The sequence below is a fragment of the Chenopodium album genome, chromosome 16, assembly GCF_948465745.1.
Source record: "Chenopodium album chromosome 16, dcCheAlbu1.1, whole genome shotgun sequence".
Lineage (NCBI taxonomy): Eukaryota > Viridiplantae > Streptophyta > Magnoliopsida > Caryophyllales > Amaranthaceae > Chenopodium > Chenopodium album.
In genome coordinates this window covers 14638849-14653052 of record NC_137849.1, presented here as the reverse complement: position 1 = coordinate 14653052, position 14204 = coordinate 14638849, and the positions used below count along the sequence as shown (strand labels likewise).

The 14204-nt window shown below is 40.0% G+C and overlaps 1 non-coding gene across 1 annotated transcript; it reads right to left on the bottom strand.

Moving 5' to 3' along the window:
* Nucleotides 1-773: 773 nt before the first annotated feature.
* On the bottom strand, nt 774-877 carry LOC145587010 (small nucleolar RNA R71). The gene has a single exon (XR_014101076.1). It is a non-coding gene; the product is annotated as a small nucleolar RNA R71 (small nucleolar RNA).
* Nucleotides 878-14204: the final 13327 nt, after the last annotated feature.

Sequence of the window (14204 nt, the reverse complement as noted above, 5' to 3'; positions counted from 1 at the left end):
GCCTTTCACTTCCACTAACTAGCTTAGTGTAAGTGTAGGCTGTAAATTTCTAATTTGGTTTCGATTTGTAGTCCCAACGACCTACTAACCTTAGATCAAATTTTGGCGCCGTTGCCGGGGAAACGGCTAGTTTTGCACTTTTATTGTGTTATTATTGGATTTGTTGCTTTGCTTTTGTTCATTTACTCTCTTGCTAGTCATTGCTAATCATTTTCTTAGCTTTGGTGGATGCTAAGGAGGTCTCAAGGACCACCCACTCATTTCATTGACCATAAGATCGACCGTACTTTGAGACAAGTCCGTAGGCTTTATCAAGAAGAGGCGAGAGGTCTTGGTGTTATTGTTGAGAGTGAGAGTGATTCTTTGTCTTCAAGTTCTCAAAGTGAAGCAATGGCGGGTCAAGAGGATGATGTTTTGTTTCATGATTTTGGAAATCCGAAAGATTATGAACTCACGGGAGGGATTTTGCTACCCGTCACGAAAACCAACTTTACCATTCACCCCCAATACACTAGAATGGTACAAGCGGAACAATTCTCGGGTTCTCTAAGTGAAAATCCCATAGAGAACCTTGATATATTCCTTGAACTATGTGCCATGATTCAAACAAATCAAGTTTCTCAAGAGTACATCTGAATGCATCTATTTCGACAATCTCTTTCGGGTAAAGCAAAGAAGTGGCTCAAGCAAGTAAAGCCAAATTCTCTCACAACATGGAGAGAGATAGTCAAGGCATTCTTAAAGAGGTTTATTTCCAAGGAAATGACCGCCGAAGTGAGAAGGAAGATTGCATCGTTTGAACAAGAAGCAGATAAGAGTCTTAGTGAAGCCTGGGAAAGGTTCAAGGAGTTGGTACAAGCATGTCCTCATCATGAATACAATCAAAGCTTTCTTATGCAATTCTTCTATGGTGGATTGGAACCAATGTCTAGAGCTAACTTGGATGCGGAGGCGGGTGGACAATTGATTAAAATCCCCCAAAATCAGGATGAAGCAACAATTGAAGAGGTAGCAAAGAACTATTCTTGGGGTGGTAGAAGGAGGAATGCATCGAAGAAAGGTGGGATGTACGAATTGGAGAAGGTTGATCAATTGCAACATTAAATTGAGCTTTTGACGAAGGGACTTGTAAAGTTGAATACGAGTGTTAATAGTGGGACAAGCTCTTCTCAAGTTAATTCTTTCTCTTGTCAAAATTGTGGTGGCACAAGCCACGATACATCTTATTGTGGAGGTTTAAGCCCCGAGCATGTGGCGGCTTACAACACAAGACAACCACCACCCGGATTTGCACTATAACCTCAACAATGGGGGAAACAAGCTCAACCATCATACAATTCCAACCCTCAATACGAAAACCCACCTCCACCTCAAAACCAAAACCCAAGAGGTGACTACCCAAGGAACAACTAATACAACAACCAAAATCAAGTGTCTCAAAGGAGCCAAGATCAAGCATCTCAACCTAATTCCACACAAACACAAATTTTTCAACAACTCCAACCTATGAATCAACAAATGCACGAGGTCAAAGCACATAACAAGATGGTTGATTCGCAATTAGCCTAATTGGCCGAGAGAGTACCTTTTAACTCACCTTCTACTTTACCCGGACAACCACAAGCTAACCCCTCTCATAACATAAAATCCGACTCTTACAAGGCAATCACATTGAGATCAGGTACATCCTATAAAGGGCCAAAAGAGGGAGATAGTGAGGGAAAGATAGAGGAGAAGAGGGTGTGAGGGTGGAGAAGAGAGTTGAAGAAGACAAGGTTGTTGGGAAAGAAGAGAATGTGGAGAAGAAGAAGCTTAATGATGAGAAGACAACTTCTACTCCTTGTGAGACTAAGAAACTAGATGGGCCGTTTGTTTTTCCCGGGAGGCTTGCAGAGAGAAAGTTGAACGACAAATTCGCAAAATTCCTTAGTGTAATGAAGAACTTACACATAAGTCTCCCTTTCATCGAAGTTGTTACCCAAATGCCTTCGTACTCCAAATTTCTCAAAGACATCCTAACCAACAAGAGGAAGCTCAATGATGAGCTCATTACCCTCCCTCATCAAGTTAGTGCACTCGTTCAACACAAGATGCCAAAGAAAGAGAAGGACCCGGGAAGCTTTACTTTACTGGTTAAAATTGGCAACATGGAACCTAGGGGTGCCTTGGCGGATTTAGGAGCGAGTGTTAGCTTAATTCCCCTCTCCATTGCACAAAAAATCAATATTGAAATGATACCCACAAGAAAAACAATTTAATTGGCCGACCGCTCAGTCAAACTTCCTTGTGGTGAGCTTGAGGATATTCCTATTCAAGTTGGGCATATTTATGTGCCATGTTATTTTGTAGTGATGGATATGGAGTAAGATGTTGATACTCCTTTGATCTTGGGTCGTGAAGCTCTTAAAACCTTGGGGGCGGTCATTAATTACAAGAACAACACTATTACATGTGAAGTGGCCGATGAGAAGATTGTTTTTGAGTTTTCCAAATTGCTCAAGACCCCCATGGTTGAGAAATGCTATAGAGTTGATGTTGTGAATGAGGAGTTAGATCGCTTGGGAAAGGTCATGATGAAGCTTCAATATCCAATGGTTGAAGCTCTTACATGCAAGGAAGAGTTCCATTCTCAAGAGGCAAGAGAGTTTGTCATTGCTATGTGTAGGGAATATTTCAAGCCATTAACCCCAAACTTGAACTCCACTGTGATCATACACTTAAGTATGGTGGCGTCCAAAGAGAAGGAAGCTAGAGCAAAAGAGTCGCCAACAAGTTTTAGGAACTTGTAAACCATTCACAAGGTGAAGATTACACCCCTTAACGATCCATGAGACCGTCAACTCCAAAAGGTCTTGAACCAAATAGGTTTCGGGGATGAAGGTACAAATCCAACCTAAAAGAGATTGAACCTGCCCTATAAAATAGGCATCTACTTCATTCTTCTCGTATTCATGTGCGCTTTCTGACTAGCATGCAATCAATAGATTAACCCTAAACCTGTTTATCTATGTTGGTTGAACTTAATGCACAAATAAAACTGTTATTGGTGATCACTTGAATTATAATCATATTAGCCTAAACAAGATTATTAATTATCTTATTAAGCGTGATTACAAGTACAAATTCCCTTTAAACATATATAAAAGGCGTGGTCAAGCAATAACAATAAATATATCAAGCAACATAATAATAATCATCATAATCATCATTATAATCATGTTAACGCTAAAGCATAATAATAGCAAGATCATAGGCATGATACTAACAAGATTAATAACAAACCCTAGCATGTCACTAAGCATTAAAGATCAAAGCTTTAACCCTAACATGGTACTAACATGCTATTAGGAAATAGAATAGGAAGCATCGCAGGAATCATAATAAGCATATTTGATATTATAACCTTTTCCCTAAACATGATATTAGGAATCAAAATTGGAACCTAAACATGATTTCTATATCAATAAAACAATTAAAGTACTTACTTGGATGCCTCGTATCTCTTTCTAATAACAAAATACACGCGTTAGTAACTTCAAGGAAAATATAAATCAAAACAATTAAATCAAATAATTGAAATAGAGATTTAGGACCAAACCCTCAGAAATTATAACCTTTCACGTCTAGGACGAAGGCAACTTCGAACTCGACTAGGTGTTTCTAGATCTCGTGAATGTGGAATTTTGTTTGAGGGAAGGTTTAGAAAAAGAGAGAGAAAAAGCTTCTAGCTTTAGAGAGAGAGAGAGATGATGATTGAATTATTGATTGTTGATGATCAAAACGGAGGTTCATGACTCTATTTATAAGAAAACAGTCCCTAAATAGGTAGAATTTGATAAGGAATAAAACTCCACATTGTCGCTGCAAAACCGACCTTGTCGCATGGCGACAGGCTTGTCGTTTGGCGACAGCCTGGATTCCTATGCGCTTTAAAACACGGAGTCCACATATGAATCAAAATCGATTTTTAAAGTCCGTATGAAAACCGAAATCGTATTTTTCATAAAATAATATTTTATTCCAAATAAAACTTATCAAAATATAATTATTAATTCTAATTCTATTAGGACTAAAGAGAACTTTCTAGAGAATTCTAGAAGACTATAATTAATTCTAATAACTTTATGAATAATAATTAATATTGGGCCCTCCCCTAGATCATTGGGCCGCATGTAAAGATCAAACCGGGCCCAGTTTAGTATTTTGGCCATAACTTCCTTATTATTCATCGGAATTGGGCTTATAATATATCGTTGGAAAGCTCTTTGCAAGCCCCATCCAACTAAACTATTATTGGACCCTTATCGTGGACCAAACTAAACTGGATTGGCTGTTTTCATAAAATAGAGTTGTTTTTCGTAAAACAGAAAGAAAGAATTTTTAATAAAAACCAATCGCAACACTTGACCTTTCACACTTTCACCTCGTTCGATTATCATTCGACGCAAAAGGTATTCATCACTGGGTTTGGTTTTGGGGATACACATTTGGGTGTCTACACTATGGAAGAAGCTTCAAAGGAGGAAAAGGTTGAACAACAAGAAGAGATCGAGCTTGAGGATAAAGAGGAGAAATTGGAGGAGAGTTCCAAGTCTCCTCCCAAGGTAGAACTCAAACCCCTTCCCCCTTCTTTGAAATATGCTTATCTTGATAATGAGGGAAATACCCTATTATTCTCAATGCTACCCTTGATGGAATTGAATTGGAAAAATTGCTTGTTGTCTTGAGAAAATATAGAGATGTGATAGGGTATAGCATTGATGATACTAAGGGTATTAGCCCTTCTTTGTGCATGCATCATATTCATCTTGAGGATGATCAACCCACCTCAATTGAACCTTAAAGGAGGTTGAATCCCAACCTCCAAGAGGTTGTCAAAAAGGAAATCTTGAAATTACGTGTAGCGGGCATAATTTATGCTTTCTGATAGCAAGTGGGTTAGCCCAGTTCACATGGTTCCAAAGAAGGGTGGAATGACCATTATCAAAGGTGAAGGAGGAAAGGAGATCTCCACCCGGATGGTGACAGGGTGGAGATTGTGCATCGATTATAGGAGATTGAATTAAAACACTAAGAAGGATCATTTCCCTCTCCCCTTTATGGACCAAATGTTGGAGAGACTTTCTCATCATGCTTTATTTTGTTTCTTAGATGGGTATTCCGGATTTTTCAAAATCCCCATCCATCCAAGGGACCAAGAGAAAACTATTTTCACATGTCCATATGGAACATTCGTATACCGGAGAATGTCATTCGGGTTATGCAATGCTCCTTCAACATTCCAACGGTGCATGGCTTCTATTTTCTCCGAGATGCTTGAAAAAGAGATTGAAATATTCATGGATGATTTTAGTGTTGGTGGCTCGTCTTTTGACACTTGCCTTGCAAATCTTGAAAAAGTTTTGAAAAGGTGTCAAGAGATGAGATTGGTGTGGAATTGGGAGAAATGTCACTTTATGGTTGAGGAGGGTATTGTCCTACGCCATAAAGTATCAAAGAAGGGCATTGAGGTTGATCCGGCCAAAGTTTCGGTGATTGCAATGTTGCCCCCTCCTACTTCCATCACGGGAGTAAGAGCTTTTCTTTGGCATGCCAGTTTTTACCGGAGGTTTATAAAATATTTGACCGAAGTACTCCAAAACGATGTTGTGTTTAACTTTAATGAGGCTTTTCTTGAGGCATTTAATAAGCTAAAGGAAGCACTCATTTCCTCTCCCGTTGTGCAAGCTCCGGATTGGAGTTTGCCTTTTGAGCTAATGTGCGATGCGAGTGACTTTGTAGTAGGTGCGGTTCTTGGGAAAAATAAGGAAGGAAGATCTTATGTCATTTACTATGCAAGTAGAACACTTGATGAAGCTCAAAAGAACTACACAACAATAGAGAAGGAAATGCTAGCGGTTGAGTTTGCCTTTGACAAGTTTCGATCCTATCTTATTTGCTCTAAGGTGATTGTGTACACGAATCATATAGCGGTTCGATATCTCATGGCTAAGAAGGAAGCAAAGCCACGCTTAATCTGTTGGGTTCTTTCCGTCCAAGATTTTCACATTAAAATGAGAGACAAGAAAGGACCAGAGAACTATGTTGTGGATCATTTGTCTAGGCTTCCTTTTGAGAACAAGGAGGATGTGCTAATCAATGAAGAAATGGGAGTTGAAACTCTTATGGCTATAGCTACAACATCTAGCCCATGGTATGCTGATATAGCAAATTTTCTTGCTTGTGGAGTTATTCTCCTGGAGTTCTCTTCTCAACAAAAGAAAAGGTTTTTCAAGGAAGTGAGGAGGTACTTTTGGAATGACCCATACCTTTTCAAACAATGTGGAGATTTCCTTTTTCGAAAATGTGTGTCGGGCCATGAAATTGAAGGAGTTCTTCAACATTGCCACTCGTTGCCATGTGGAGGTCATGGTGGAGTTGACAAGATGGTGGCAAAGATTTCCCAATCTCTCTTGTGGTGGTCGACAATGCATAAGTATGCCCACAAGTTTGTTTCAATATGTGATAGGTGTCAAAGAAGTGGTGGCATAACCAAGAGAGATGAAATGACTCAACAAAATATTTTTAGAAGTTAAACCTTTTGATGTATGGGGTGTCGACTTTATGGGGCCTTTTGTTTCTTCTTGTGGGAATTTGTATATCTTGGTAGCGGTCGATTATGTGACTAAGTGGATTGAAGCCATACCTTCCCCTACCAATGATCATAAGGTTGTGCTTACGCTTCTCAAGAAGATCATCTTTACTCGATTTGGGGTTCTGTAGGGATTATTTCAAGCATCCCACACTTGAGCCCCATTGTGATCATACACTTAAGTATGGTGGCGTCCAAAGAGAAGGAAGCTAGAGCAAAAGAGTCATCAACAAGTTTTAGGAACTTGTAAACCGTTCATAGGGTGAAGGTTACACCCCTTTACGGTCCATGAGATCGCTAACTCCATAGTGGTCCAGAACCATGATTGGATATTCGGGGATGAAGGTACAAATCCAACCTAAAAGAGATTGAACCTGCCCTAAATTGTTCTGTACTTTATTCTTCTCATATTCATGTGTGCTTTCCGCTTTCGGACTAACATACAACCAATATATTAATCCTAAACCTGTTAATCTATGTTGGTTGAATATTAATGCACAAACAAATCTATTATTGGCAATCACTGGAATTAAAATCATATTTTCCTAAATAAATTTTTAATTATCTTATTAAGCGTGATTTCAATTTTCAAGTACAAATTCCCTTTAAACCTGCAAGAGAGGGCGTGATCAAGCAATAACAATAATATATCAAGCAACATGTATTAAATATTGATACAACAAATCATCATCATCAAAATAATCTCAATCTCATCAAAGCATAATAATATTAGCAAGATCCTAAGCATGATACTAACATGATTAATAACAAATCCTAGCATGTCACTAAGCAATAAAGATCAAAGCTTTAGTCCTAACATGATAGAAGAAATAGGAAGCAACCTAAACATGATACTAGAAAGCAATAAATAGACATCCTAACATGATACTAGGAATTAAAATAATCTAAACATGCTTTCTACAAAATATAGCAATTGAACAACTTACTTTATTTCCTTGTATCTCTTTCTATCAAAACAATACACACGTTAGTAACTTCAATGAAAATATGAAATCAAACAATTTATTTAGATAATTGAAATAGGAATTTGGGACCAAACCCTCAGAAATTATCAACCTTTCATGTCTAGGGAGAAGGCAAATTCGAGCTTGGCTATGTGTGCCTAAATCTCGTGATGGACGTGTGGTGTTTTGAAAAGGCAAGATTTAGAAAGAGGGGGAAAGTATAGGCTTCTAGCTTGTAGAGAGAATAGAAAGATGATTGTTGATGATTAAAAACAATGAAAATCGACCTTATTTATATAGAAAAACATCCGGAAAAGATCAGAGATGATCGAATTCGAGTTGGACTAAAATTTTTTCCATCGCGGCGCGACAAGACCATCGTAACTCGATGGTTTCATCGCGGCGCGACAGGGTTATTGTGACGCGATGGCTCCATCGCAGTGCGATGATGCTGGTGGATAACTTTTAGCTGTACGGAATCCATTATAAAATATAATTCGATAATTAGAGTCCGTACTTTATCTTTTAAAATCAGATTAAACACCTTTAAAATATTTGTTTTATTCCAACTAAAGTTCTTTATGTTTTCTAAAAAAATATAATTATTAATCCTCATCTCATTAGATCTTAAAATAACCTTCTAGATTACTCTAGAAAATTAAAGTAATTCCTAATGACTTTAGGAATGATAATTAAATTGACCCTCCACTTGATAATTAAGTCACCCAAAAAACTCATTTAATATCCAATTTAATATTTTGGCCATAACTTCCTCATTATTCATTGGAATTGGGCTTATAATATATCGTCGGAAAGATTTTTTTTGAGCCCCATTCAATTACACTTTTATTGGACCCATATCATGGACCAAATGAAATTGGATTGGACATTTTTCATAAATAAGGTATGAAAAGAAATAGTTTTGAAAACAAAAAGAAGTATTTTTATTAAAAATAGAGGAATCACGGGACTATTCACATTTCACCTCGTTTGATAATCAAATGATGTGAAAGGTACTCATCACTGGGTTTGGTTTTGGGGAGACACAATTTGGTTCTACAGAAGCCCCTACTTTGACTGAATTTGGAGAAACGCAAGTTTCGAAAAAAAAGTCAAAGTAGCGATAGGGACAGAGAATGATTCAGAACGTTTTACGATCTTAAATCATTCTTGTAACGCTGATACCTGTAAACTAGCGTTAGTTAAACAGATAAGAGAGTTAGAAACGCGTATCTTGCACCGTCGTGCACACGTCTCTAGTGTAACTGATTGTGTTGCTTCATTTTGTGACGATCTTCCACAAGCTAGGGAATGCCATTGTTGAAGGTGACTGCTTGTAGCCATCTTCAATATTTGCTGTGACAATATTCCTCAAGCTAGGGAACACCGTCGAAGGTGACTACTTGTAGCCATCTTCAGTTTGTTTGTGACAATCCTCCGCAAGCTAGGGAGCATCGTCGAAGATTACTGCTTGTAGCTATCTTCCGTTGTTGTGGCAGTACCTTGCCACGGTAGTACCTCGCCCCTGTAGATGATTTTCTCTATTTCTCGGGACATCATCGAAGATTGCTGCTTGTAGCGTTCTTCTGTTTTGTGGCATTACCTCGCCACGGCAGTACCTCGCCGCTATAGAAGACCGTTGCTTGTAGCTGTCTCCAAAATCTTGTCTATACCTTGACTTGATTTTTTGATTGAAAACTTCTACACCTAAGTGAATTCGAAAACCATTGCTTGTAATGATCTTTAATTCGCTAATGCTTTGCTTGAATGTTTGCTGTGTTGATGTTGTGCTTGTGCTTTTTTTGTGCCAGTACCTCGGCGTATTTGTAAATGTAATGAGCTGGTACTCTGGCGCTTGCATTTGTTTGTGAACTAATACCTTGGTGCTTGTGATGAGCCAATTTTTAGGCGCTTAAGTAAAGTGAGATGACCGTTGTTAGGCCGATCACTTATTGCGATTGTAATCGAACTGACTACTAATCATGTCAATTTGCTTATAGGGGCTAATTGGTGTACCAAGGAACGCAAAATATTGATTTTAGTCCACATAAGCCATTTATGGGGCCCAATAGTTGTATCGTTGAAGGAATAGAAGCCAACGCGTGCTTCCACGTGTCATCTCGGTGCGACAGCTCTCTTGCAGCACGATGGTTCCATCTGGGCGCGATGGAGTCGGGTTTTCCGCAATAAAACCCCTTCTTCCTCATTTCGCTGTTTGCTGCTCATTTTGTTCGAAAATCGCCCGAAACTTCTCTTTGGCCGTTCTTGGTTGTTTCTCAACCAAATTCGCTCAAAGTTTTTGCAAATCGAAGTTCTCGATCTCTAGTTTTCCGATCTATGTAAGTTTTTCTCCATCTCCTCTCAATTTGGAAGAATTTCATGTGTTTTATTTGTAAATTTTTGAAAAATCCGAAAATGCCTTTGCTTGTTTTGCTTTGTTTATTAAATATCTTGCCATGAAATTGCTTGTTTATGTTTTTACATCACCTTAGGAGTGTTTTGAGACTTGTTTGGCTCAAATGGTTGAAGAAACGAACGTTTTGCCATTGTTGGGCACCTTGAGTTCGTGAGCAAAATATAGCTTGTTCTTCATGTTTTTCCTTGCTCTTTTTGCTTAATTTGTTACAAGATTTTTATAATATTGTAAGAAATTTTTTGATTGCTCCGAAATGTTGTTATTGCTTGAATAAAAAAACATGCTCTGTTTAAGTACTACATACTCTGTTTTTTTTTTTTTTTTTTTTTTTTTTTTTTTTTTTTTTTATTTTTATGAACATAGTATCATGCGGCTAAGCGAACATTAGATACTATAGAACCTTTTAATTTACTTCCTTTATGTTGGAATATCATTAGTATGGCTTGACGTCGTGGTTCCGGATCACGCTCTTAAGGGGCTCACCGAGAGGACGAGCTTTGTTCTGATTCTTCTGTCAGGGAGCTTCTCCCCTGACAAGAGTAGCCGAGCGTTGCTTTACTACCTTCCTACTCTTCGAGACCTCCGAGAGGTTGGGACTTTTGACTGAGCCAGCTTGGCTTATGCTGACTTCCTGCTTGGATTGTGACTCGCTTGTCGCCATCGGAGCTACAGTGAGGAGGTCACCCTTTCTAGATTCTGGAGGATCGTAGAGGTATACTCTCGTTTTCCTCTAATAGAATTAACTCTTCCGTGGTAGCTAGTTTTTTTTTGCTGACTTTTCCTGTTATTATAGGATTGGTTCTACGAGTACTTCCCGGCCTTGTTCCTGGCTAGGTCTTTGCCTCAAGGGCTCCCCATTGCCGCTAGTTGGGGAAGCCGTTATGCTGGCATGACTGCTACTGGACTCGTGCGAGAGTCGATTCTAGCGGTATGAATCTCTTATCATTACTTTTGCTTATCTTCCTTTGTAGGATTATGCCTTATGGGTGTTTCCTTTTTCAGGATCCTGAGCCTGCTTTCCGTCCATGGGTCGGTTTGGACGTTCCTGCGCGGGCCGTTTAGTATATAGCTCAGGGGCGCTACTTCCAGGGGACGTATGACGCCGTGGTGTACCTGGGCGAGAGGGTTGCGATCTAGCATTCGTCCTTGTTCTTTATTGTTCCGACCTGTCCTCTACCGCACATGATGAACCAGGCGAGTCTTAAGACTTTTATGGATTCGGTGCTAGCTGGTGTTGATTGGTAGACTTTCAGCCACCCGACCCAGTTGTATGCTGAGAGGCTTTTGCCTCGTTTGGCTCCACCACCTTCGATATCGGAGGAAGCGGAGGTATATTCTTGTATCCTTTGATTTTTACTTGGGTAGCCCCCAACGATGTTTGATTGGTTGGAATTTTTATTTCCGCAGGCTACTGATGAAGCTGCGGAGTTTGTACCTCCGACCATGTCCATTGCCTATCAAGGGTCTTATGGACCAATTGAGGAAATGATACCCCCGGCTCCTGAGGAGTGGCGCCTTGTCGAAAGATCGATCCCTCGACATTAGAGTTAGGTAGATTTATCTCTTATTTCCGTCCGTATGTATATTTTGATTGTATCCGATCCTTTTCTTTTTGTAGTTTACTCGCGAGGTGTTATCGAGGATGGCGAGAGCTATGGACGTCTTTGGTTACCAGCTGGTGAGATTGAGCCACCAGGCATCATGGCGGCGGGACGGTAGTGCGAGAGAGGTTTGTCTCTTATCTTGCTTTACATTTGCATTTTTATTTCTTATTTTTAGTTTGCGTATTGTTTGGTTTCAGCCTGTTCCTTCGTCTCGTACTCATTATAGGCTAGAGGGTACGAGGGAGAGATCCGGATCACGGCGTCGTCGTACCTCGGTTAAGAACCAGGACGGTTGCGAGGGATCGAATCATACTATTGTTTTGGAGGATTCTGGCTCTTCTTCCGAGGGTACGACGAGGAGGCCACCTGGTCAGGGCATGCCGATACTTGCCCCTTTTGCGGTCAGTGGGACGTACGAGATTGGCTCGTCGTCGCAGCAACCACAGCCGCAAGAGCCTCAATAGGGTGAGCCAAGATGGGCTGGCCCTACTATTTTGATTCCCATGATTAGAGCTGTCAATTCGGGTAAATGGGTCGGGTTTGAGTTAGGTTTGTGTGGGTCGGGTCATCTCGGGTCGGGTCAATACGGGTTAATGTCAGGACCTATGTGGGTCGGGTTCGGGTTGGGTCATGCTTGAGTCGGGTCACGTCGGGTCATACATCTTTTTGGGTTCGGGTCGGGTTTAGGTCGGGTCAATTAAAGGTCGGGTTACATTCGGGTTGGGTGAAAAACAAGTCGGGTTAAATTCGGGTTTTTACGGGTTTAAATGAGTTCGGGTCGTGTTCGGGTTCGAGTCGTGTTTGGTTCAAGTCAATTATTTTCGGGTTATAATCAGGTCGGGTCATTATCGGGTTTGAGTCGGGTTCGGTTCAAGTCAATAATTTACGGGTCATAATCAAGTCGGGTCATTTCCATGTCGGGTCATTATCGGGTTTGAGTCGGGTTCTATTCAAGTCAATAATTTGCGGTTTATAATAATCAAGTCGGGTCATATTCAAATTCGGGTATCAAATATTGGATTAATAGGGTTTAAGTTTGATATCAGGTCGGGTCATATTGGGTCCAGTTACATTTTTTTAAATTTTTTTAATTTATTTAAAACTCCAAATTAAATTACGTAATTTAAAACATTTTCTGAAAAAAAATATTAAACAGACAAGTGAATAATAAAATTTGAATTCCCTTAAAAAAAAAATAATAATAATATTAAAAAAAAAAAAGATAAGTCAAGTAAGATGAGAAAGACCTACTATTGTTTGGGTCCCGTGTATTTTTTATTTTTTTGTATTTTGGCTGCTGTCCAGTTCAGTTTTTCTTTGACGAGGATTATGTAAGAGATAAGTCAAGTAAGATGAAAAAGGCCACTTTTGTTTTATAATTGGAATCCATGTTAATAAATTGAAAAAAAGCCTGAAACTCAATAGTCAATATGGAGTACTCTTTTTATCCTAAAAATTCCTAAATCCTAAAATTCGGGTTAGTGATAGGTCGAGTTTAAATTCGGGTCGGGTCAATAACAAGTCAGGTTGAATTTGGGTCGGGTCAATAACAAGTCGGGTTGATTTCTTGTTGGGTTTAAATTCGAGTCGGGTTAGGAACGGGTCGGGTTGAACTCGGGTCAGGTTAGTAACAGGTTGGGTTGAATTCGGGTTTTGACGGGTTAAATCGGGTTTGGGTCATTCTCGGGTTCGAGTCGGGTTCTGTTTAGGTCAATAATTTACGGGTCACATTCGGGTCGGGTCCCCTCTGGGTCGGTTCATGGTCGGGTTCGGGTCTCAAATGCTCGGGTCAACTCGGATCTTGGGTTGGTTTCAGGTCGGGTTAGGTCGGGTTAGGTCGGGTTCTGGTCACCATTTTTTTCGGGTTCAGACGGGTTAGGGTTAGGGTCGGGTTAGGGTCGGTATTTCGGGTCGGGTCAACTTTTGACAGCTCTACCCATGATAAGGGAGGTTGGCGCTAGAGCTGTCAAAAGCTGACCCGACCCGAAATACCGACCCTAACCCGACCCTAACCCTAACCCGTCTGAACCCGAAAAAAATGGTGACCCGAACCCGACCTAACCCGACCTGAAACCAACCCTAGACCCGAGTTGACCCGAGTATTTGAGACCCGAACCCGACCATGAACCGACCTAGAGAGGACTCGACCCGAATGTGACCCGTAAATTATTGACCTGAACCGAACCCGACTCGAACCCGAGAATGACCCAAACCCGATTTAACCCGTCAAAACCCGAATTCAACCCGACCTGTTACTAACCCGACCCGAGTTCAACCCGACCCGTTCCTAACCCGACTCAATTTTAAACCCGACCCGAAATAAACCCGACTTGTTATTGACCCGACCCAAATTCAACCCGACTTGTTATTGACCCGACCCGAATTTAAACTCGACCTATTACTAACCCGAATTTTAGGATTTAGGAATTTTTAGGATAAAAAGAGTACTCCGTATTGACTATTGAGTTTCAGGCTTTTTTTCAATTTATTAACATGGATTCCAATTATAAAACAAAAGTGGCCTTTCTCATCTTACTTGACTTATTTCTTACATAATCCTCGTCAAAGAAAAACTGAACAAGATAGCA